This window comes from Ptychodera flava (genome assembly GCF_041260155.1).
Source record: "Ptychodera flava strain L36383 chromosome 3 unlocalized genomic scaffold, AS_Pfla_20210202 Scaffold_26__1_contigs__length_13983176_pilon, whole genome shotgun sequence".
Classification (NCBI taxonomy): domain Eukaryota; kingdom Metazoa; phylum Hemichordata; class Enteropneusta; family Ptychoderidae; genus Ptychodera; species Ptychodera flava.
In genome coordinates, this window is record NW_027248280.1 from 7583161 (window position 1) to 7592933 (window position 9773).

A 9773-nucleotide genomic window follows, 5' to 3' on the forward strand; every position below is an offset into this window, starting at 1 on the left:
ATTCTTACAGTTTTTAACACGGGAGAACGTCGCAAATCGACTCGGACTGAGACACTTCCGGGTAGCCAACAGACACACAAGGACACAAGGCAACCAATCCCAGTGCCGTGGATGAACATTACATGGTAATGAGCCCTAAGAGAAAAGGTCCAGCCAATCATAAAGCTGTAAGATGACCTTATAGGCCTTCAAACACCAATCACTGTAGCCACTACTTGTCTCTGGGACATAAATTATGGGTCATTTTGAAACAGGAATATTGAGACATTACCATGACTGTTAGGTGGTATTGCTTGCCTTTCTGTTCTTGAGAAAATATTCGTGACTGAATATCTTACTAGAAAATGGTGAAGGTTGAGAGATTATTAACGATGACAATGTGAACCTTTCGTTTTTCAACACTGGACATAGATCTCATAGGAGTCTTGCAGCATTTAGCAGCTACTTGTTGTGGATTTATATGTGGCATGGATTGCCTCAGCTTGCCTTGTGAATAAGCTTTTCTCCAAAAAGATCGTTCTCCATCACTAATTTTGTATTACTGTATCCCTAGATAAGTGACTCATCGCAATCATGGAAACATTCCTCGCAACCGACCTGACCACATCCTGAAAAGAAAACTTTGCTTCCGCCAACATGGAAACATGCTTGGGTTTTAATGTACAGAAGTTTTGCGGTTTGATGCATATATTTGAAATTTCTTAGCAAAATCAGCCAACAAGAGTTATTCCTTGTGGAGATGTAATACCTGGGTATGTCCTAGTGTGATTCCTTTAGCTTGTGTTGCCACTTGGCTCATAATCAGTATGTTACAGTCAGAATAACTGCCTTAGTCCCCTTTTTCTTTGATAATCTCTAAATATTCCCTACACTAATCACATTAATCTGCAATGAAGCGATAGTTTCGGTCCGATTGCTAGAGAACTCATGTGCGGTTGCCATTATCAACAGTGAAAAGTATACGGTAGCCTTAATATATGAACATTACAGCAATTGTCATTTTTGGTCAATGAACTGTCAGGGATGACTCAAGATTTTTTACCATTCATGAGTGAAACAAGTTTTTCCCCAATCGGTGCTACACATTACGCTACACAGCCATGTATTACGCTACACAGCCATGCGAAAAATGAAGCTACCTTCTGAGAATCGTCGATTTAGATCTTGTTATTGGCCTTTAGATGTCGTAGGAAACCACAAATCTCACATATGCCAAGTTTAAAACAGTAAATGTCAGACAGCCTTATATTTATATTATGCCCGAGGCCTCAGTTTGAAACTGTAAATTGGGGCAGAAATCGTCTTAATCATCATTTTGAGGTGACTGATGAGTACTTGTTGAGTATGGAAGAATAGAAAAATCCAGTCACCCTCCCTAAAATACCAATCACTTACATCATGTAAGTATAACTCGTGTGTTTATACATGTTTATATTTCTTTATAACAGAGACATCCTGTGTTGTGTGTGAAAATAAAGAGGTGATCTTAACATGTAATCAAGGAATGATCAAAGTTAAAACGGCAACTTATGGGCGGACACAGCGATCCATCTGCCATCACAATCATATAGATGACACTGATTGCGGAGAAACTGATAACGTTTTGGATAAAGTTGTGCAAAAATGTGATGGATTGGAAACATGTAGTTTAACGGCATCGAATGACGAGTTTGGGACCGATCCTTGCAAAAACACACACAAGTATTTGAATTATTCGTATTATTGTCTGCCTTTCCAGCCAACTTGTGGAGGTACGTCATTGTAGACTTAACATGAGAAACTTTGTGTTACATTTTATAATACGCAAATGATTAACGTCGTAAATGCTCAATACACTACACACACTCTTTGAGGTAAGTTTAATATGTGTACCGCTGCCGTCGTACTGTTGCCGCTACTATATGAAAATATAACCCTTCATTCAAGTCAACGTAAAATATATTTTCATGGGTATATGAAGAACATACATCTAAATAAATTCTTCGATATCACTTGAGGACTTAGATTCTTTGATATCAAGCTTAAAAATTACATCGCAATTAGTGTAGATATTTTTACTTATTTTTACAATATTATCTTTACAATCAATGGGTACTTTTTGTTGCACATTTACCACGTTGCGTATCTGTTTGTGTACTTCACTTTAAAGGTCAAAAGAATTATTAGTTCTTCTGTTCCTTTGAATTGAATCACACGTAATGGCTTAAATTATTTAAAGAATTATATTTCCCTTCATCGAAGAATAGTATTCATATTTCAAGCAGAATGAGCCTCGGAGACAGATATTCCGGCTTTCAAATCTTAATACCGTTCTGGTCAGCAACTTGTGATGGATCACATCAAGTTCTTGGAGAAAGATTATTTATGTTAGATTTTGTAGCATACCGGTTAAAAATGTATATGGTTAAAGTTTCATTGACAAAACTCGGGGGGGGGGTATATTATCGTATGTGCGACAGAAACTAGCAACATTAGAAAACACTGTAGTCTCTAACAAGGCAATAAAATTACATGAAAGTTCATACTTGTCTTTGGTTTTTGATAAGTCGTTTATTACGTTTTCAAATGACTTTCCTTGAATTTAGGAAAAGAGGAATATGCCAAATATATTCGGGGGTATTACTCCGTTAGTTTTCGACGGTGTTGAGAAAAGTACAAGGTAGCCTACCCATTTATATTTTTGTAATAAATAACACGATTGGAACTATTTTGGGAAAATTAGATGAGAGTAATTATTGGGAAAATGTAACGAAAGCGAAATTTTTACGGCCGAAATTTTACAAAATGATAGAATAGTGTAAAATTTTAAATATTGTTCTTATCTAAAAAAACAATGAAAACACAATGATTATTGCATACCTCTTTCATCGGATTCATTTTTATAAAAAATGTTGATTTTTGTGTAAATGTACTGAAGAAACGAGACAAAATGCTTAAAATTTCTCTAATTGACGACTTTTGAGTCAGAGCACTTTTGAAATGCCCCTGACTTTTTCGTGAATTAAAGGCTTCATAAACATTAAATTGAGTCAGGGCACATTTTAAATGACCCTGACTGACTTTACTGTAAATCAATCAAAAGACTTCATTTTGGTCGAGGCAAAGTGACAAACTGAGATTAGTACTCGTATTTCCGTAATGAAGAAACTATAGACAAGCTCACACATTTTCATTCAAATATAAATATTGTTCCTATGTTTTGAACAATATTGCATCAGATACTATCATGCACTGATTCTTACTCATTACATTTCAACAGCTTCATAAATTTTGAATAAAATTTTAAAGATGATAACCAAATACGGTGTAATATTAGACAAATTTCTAAAATTCTTGAGAAATTGCGCCTATCCAATTATCCCAAATTAGTTCCAATTGTGTTAAATATAGTATCTACCACGATGACGGGGCACGGTGTGTGTATTGCTACATAAACAGGTGCCACAGAACGATCAACAGCAGACCTAGGGCATTCACCTCTCACAGAAACATCGTACACATTGCTTTACTTTATTTGACAGTCGTACTTTCTTATTCAATATGTAGGCCGATATTCATAAGATATGACTTTAATAAGACTTTTGCTCTATTTAAACCGAGCGTATTGTTTTCTTCGCCAAATAGAAAGAGAACCTAGCTATAGAGGGAATAAGGGTGAAAAACTTCAATTTACAGAGTCTGCGAAAGAGCTTACTCCGACGTTGTAAGATTCGACACACAAAGACCCTCTTGGTCCAAGGTCTATGGACCCTGCTAAGTTTTTTACTTCGTTTCTCTTGTTGTGTCTAGATCATTCCATCGTGAGCACTCTGACCCCAAGCCGTACAACCAACCCTCGAACAACACCAGAGATAATAATGGTAAGCTGTGCTTGTTTTCTACATAAATTTGGGTTATCTGCATAATTTTTGTCGTGCATCTGGGTTTTTAGGCAATATTTTAGAATGATATTTCATAAGCAACTTCCTGCGTAATAACCACTAACCAATGTCCCCGGCAATAGGCAGAAGGTATGTTTGCTGTGCTGCGGGCTGACGCATTGACCCGGATTGAACTCCAGGTGTAACCACTTGTTTATTGATATTCATCTATTTTCTTGTATTTGACATTACAATTCCGACACTCACATTTGAGCCATGGCATAGAATGGTATATTACATAGCATACGACTGTGAATTGTATGTAAGACAGTGCCATACTTAGTCGACGAATAAGAGAGTGAAATATTTGATGTCTTGTCAATATCAAATAATTCTAGGAACTTATTTCTATTCTGGCTGTTATATTCTGTGACAACTGAACGTATGTAGCAGTCTGTCTTCCTACCCCGATGATTCTTTTCCTTATGGTTTAACGAACATTATTCGCCTGACTACCTGCCACTCGAAAGTATTTGTCACGAATTGCACGTTTTTGAATCTCTGAACCATCCCAAATGCAGGCATACGTAGAAGAAGTATTTTCTACAATAAACTTCCCTATTGACGAGTTTCTTCTATATGTTGTCGCAGGTCGAACAAACTGACAACATCAACGAAAGAAGCACTGCTCCAAACTATAACGTTGCATCGCCTGAAGGTCAGTCAGTTTACTACTGCTTTCGCACATTAATCTCTAAGGTTGTCAAGGAGTACATTCATTGTCGTTCTATACGTTATATATAGTATATATATATATATATATATATATAGAGAGAGAGAGAGAGAGAGAGAGAGAGAGAGGAGAAAGAGAGAGAGAGAGAGAGAGAGAGAGAGGAGATATCAAAACTTTACTTTTGGGATTGGAAGTAAGGTCAATCTTACAACTCAACAACCTGCAGTTCTACGGATCTTTTCATAGATAATTATATATATTTTAAATATTATATATATATATATTTATATATATATAATATATATATATATATATATATATATATATATATATATATATATAGTTGTGGCAATCCTCGATACAGGCAACAGTAAGTAGGAAAATCACTTCACAAAACAGTTACAGAATTTGAAACAAACATAAAGAGCAGGAGCAAAAGATATTTTTTAAAAATCACTTTATGATTTTATGCCGTTTTTATGCAAATAATGTGATGAACTGACACTTGGTTAGCCAAACTGTCACTTCAGTACCTGCCATAAAACATCACAGAAAACGTGCCCATTGAGGAAATAGTTGTTTATCAGTAAGAAAACAATAATATCGTATCAGTAGAAGCTTAATGCATAAAAATGTAAGGTGGAGTTGCACTTAATCAACACACTAAGTATTATGTCTTGTGAAATATGATATGAAAACCCCAATATACCTCAAATACCAAAAAAAGCGGCGAATCTAAAGTTTGGTATGGGAGCAACAGTTCAATTCAAGGATGAATAGTCTACATATTTTGTATAGAAAACGTCAATTTTGGTGTAATGAGAAAATTAATCTAATTCAAAAACTTGTCACAACTTCTTTAAATTAAATATATCATCTACAACTGGAGTATACGTAGAAAAAAAAGATTTTTGTTTTCCATTATATATTTCCATTCTTAAATGGCAGGCGTTGAAAGACTAAAAATTCAACAAAGCTATTAAAATCATAAAAAGCAAAACTGAAGTGACTCTTATTCAAAATGTAAAAACTGTACAACAAATACACAAACCGACCTTTTTGTATATAATATTAAAGAAAAAATGTGAATATTTTACAAAATATAGAAGGATAAAAAGTCTGGCAATCGGTTGATTAGCGTACATTTACATACATCAACATTTCTACGATCGCTTGTCATATTAAAATGTTAACCCAACCAATATGTTAATCTTTCCTAACAAATTAAAGGAAAATGAAGGAATCTTTGCAAGAAAGTTATTTTGGCAAAGACACGTAGTGGTGTGTTATATGATTTTGAGCAAAACACATTGTTTTTCCGTAATGCCGACAGAGAGTGTAAAGATACCAGGAAAGATCGGGTTTGATGTGGTTGAATAACTAAATACATGGAGATAGATGCCAGAGTAGTGTAACTGATAAAAATAGACAAGATCAGTTGCCCATTTACGTCCATCAGTACGCGTGACTTATTCGTCACGTGATAGTCAGACGTCATGTATGTATGGCCACAGACAAATAGAAAGACAGACTAGCAACGCGGCATGCCTATTCCATGCTCTTTTCATATTAAAATGAGCTTCAAAGGTTAAATTTTTTGGAGACTTTCTTTGTGGTTGATAATTGCACGAGATAATGCGAAAAATACGACGAGATGGCATCGTGCTGCCAGTCGCGTAGCAACCATAGTTACTTTGTGAGCTCTCAGGGAAGAAATACTGCTTCATGCCAATCAAAACATAACACGCCAGCAGTTTCATAAACATGTCCTTCCTCGACGAACGTGTAAAGACGGTGAGACTGACCGTAAACCATTGAATAAAACCAGAAAGTATCGATAAAAGAATTTCAAAGTTGGTTAAAACAAACTTATTATATATTCATAAAAATATGAGAGGAATTTTTAAAATGGTAAAATTCACTTTTTTGCACCTCAAAACACTCCCGTTTTTCGCTAGCACGCCAATTCCTCTCAGCACCACACGACAACAACAACAAAAATTTGCCAAACATACTTTCGCTTAACAATTGGCGAAAATCCGATGCATGGTCGGCACTTTTCGGAAAAGAGAGGCAACAGCTACCTGAGGCAAGGCGAACATGGATGGGTTACGTAACCGCTTCATGCCTTGAACAACACTAGTCTGTTTCTCTATTTGTCTGTGGTATGGCACAGACATTCAAAACAGCAAACGACACTTCGACTTTAGGTCATAATCATGCGTAATATGTTTGTGGTGACGTCAGCGATTTTCTTTATGAAAACGTATTAAAACTAATAATTATAACAAAGTCTTAAGGGGAAGTTACAAAACAGTACAAGATTACTGTGCTCAGCTTAGCTGGGATGGCACAAACCCTAAATACAGTCTCTAGGGAGTTGAATCCAGACAGACCCTGATGAGTGAGAGAGTGAATCCTTTTCTGGCGACAGGCTTGATGTAAGTCTGAACCGTGCAGAGTTCACAGAACAAAATCCCAGCCTGAAAGTATATCCGTTTTTAGACCATACACCAGTACAAGAAGTACTCGCTTTCCCGACATGAGCCAAATGTTGTAGTCTCACGCCACCTTTTATCCGCCGCATCATAACAGGTTTCTGTATATTTTATATATAACTGTATTGCAGAAAATCGACCGATTTGATTCACGAATGGCTAGAACTGTAAGAGTAGTAGTCTTGTAAAGAACTAATTTTACAAACATATTACACCGATTTCTCACGTTTCCAAGAAATAGTATGAAGCAATATCATTCGGAACGCACAAGTGATCCGGTAATTCACGTGTTAGCAGGGAAACGCGTACGTCACTACAATCCCGACAGACGTATCAGCAATTACGTGAAACTGAACATCTCTTGTATAATCTGCGTTTTCATTTGTTGTCATCTGCGTCGCTTCGCTTCCAAAGCCGAGTACACGTGTGACATACCCTTCACGGAAACAACGCTCGGTCCCGGCACTAAACTTCGGTTCGACGTCAATCGACTAAATATAGCCATCATGTAACAGCAATAACCCAATTGAAGGCAGGAATTCACTCGATATAGGTACACAACATACATATAGTACAAGTCGGTGGGAGAGCGCTATATGAAGAGAATAATGTCAAAATCATGTTCATACCAGCCTGCGTGGGAGCTTTTTGCTTAAATTAAATATATATATGAATTTGGAACATTGAGTATGAAGTGGAACGAGCATTTAAATTTACATGCAGCCATGCAATACTACTTAGTATGATAAAACATATGGCTGTGTAGCTAACTGATATGCATAACTTTAATATGGTCGCCACAACATCGCCACAGAGTAAAACAGGTAGCACAGTGATGTAACAACATTCAAGAAATGCAATTTTCACATGGTATAAAGTGAATGTAAACTGATTTGAAAGGTCTCTGTTCTAATAACCAGCGAATGGTACACACTTCATAGACAATCAGTCATGAAATCTTAGAGAAAGTTGCTGAACGGAAACGTAAACGTTTGCTTCAATTAGGCGTGTTTCAATTACGTAATGAAAACTAAACATTTGCTGCCTGATATTGGTATTGTTGACCAGTCTCACCCTCATATCTTGGCTTGATTTATTAACTTTATTCATTAAGGCTATTTCCCACCTACAATCAGTGTCATGCTCAATGAACACTCTTTTTGAAAAAGATTATCACCAGTCATTTTTTTGGAATAAAGTTTGCATTATTATTGCTGTCGTTCCATTCGGAATGGTATCTCCTGTTAGCATATAGATGGTTTACATATCGACGTTTTTAATGATAGTGATTGTCTGTAATTTGCATAAAATGTAAGTGTACAAGAAGAGTTCGTCATCAATACAGGGATATTTTCTTCATAGAAATTACATTAAGTGACACTTTCACCTCATGTTACTTGCATTATAACTCGGCAAAGTGTCAAGTGTCTCTCTCTGAGGTACGTTTTTGCTTCTAAATTTTTCGATTTACGAATAATATATTTTTTTCAAAACACCTGATGCGTCGTTCATGCATGTTTTCACATTTTGCGTGGACAAATTAACTCATCAAACTTTGCTATAGCAGGTGTTAATGTGTGCCAGGAAAGCAGAGATATTTGTTCCACCCTACTTACAAACCAAGAGTGCAACGACGGTAGTGAAAGTTATACATGTGTCTGCAGAGAAGGATTTATTTATGAAGACAGCTTCTGTGTTCCTTCATCTCTGGATAACACTCGATGTAGCGTTGACGGTAAGATATTTACATAAATCAATAAAACAAATATTAACCATGTTGATGGATCTCGCAAAATTCGATCCATGTCAGCTTTAAGAAATTGTATCCTCCAGTGGCTATAATGCTTCAGTAGCTGTTTTCACGCCCGCTAGATAGAACAAGACATACAAGATAACCAGTAGGCTAACAATACCATTTTTCCCAAATAGTAGCTATTTATGCATTACACGAAATTGTACCAGCATTTTTAGTAGTAGTAGTTAAACTTTGATAGTGGTAACATTCACGTAAAGTTTGCTGTATGAGCAGAATATACATGCGTTGACCTCTGTCAAGTGACTAAACACAAAAAGATGTTGTCAGTCTAAGGTGTCATTTTTGAATAAAGGATAAACATTGATCAGATGATTTGAGCCACAATACTAAACCAAAGCCAACACATTGCAGCATTTCAAATGCCATTATTAGACTGCTAATGCTGCGTGGCTGTAATTTTGCAGTGTATCTTGTTAATAAATAATTGTTATAAAATCCGTTGTAGAATTTTAACTACCCAAATCTAAACCTTGCCGGTAAAAAGTTTATTCTAAACATTTTTTGTGGTTAGACACAAATGACAGTCATTCAATTTGAAATATGGACATTTTGTTGAGCAGAGACCTGCACCAGTTTCTGGATTGTCAACCAAAACTTTGCAAAAAGTTATGAAGTCGTGTGGTATGCCGTAATGCCTTGATTAGATCGGGTGAAAATCACACATTTTATATCTAATGTGAAGGTCTAGGAAGTAGAATATCCTAAATGTCAAGCAATCATACGCTTTCACTAATTAGCAGCCTCTTAATAGTTTAATGTTTTCGTCAGAACAACGTGCGAGATTTTAATTTTCTATTGTTGAATAAAAGATGCAAAGAGCTAAAGGATTGACTCTCGGGAAAGTATGCTCGAAAATATTCCTTTTA

The 9773-nt window shown here is 36.0% G+C and overlaps 1 long non-coding RNA gene across 1 annotated transcript; it reads left to right on the top strand.

The window, feature by feature from the left end:
• The first annotated feature begins 1544 nt into the window (after nt 1–1544).
• Nucleotides 1545–4573, top strand: LOC139125921 (uncharacterized). Its single transcript, XR_011550406.1, has 3 exons — nt 1545–1751; nt 3790–3860; nt 4512–4573. It is a non-coding gene; the product is annotated as an uncharacterized lncRNA (long non-coding RNA).
• Nucleotides 4574–9773: the final 5200 nt, after the last annotated feature.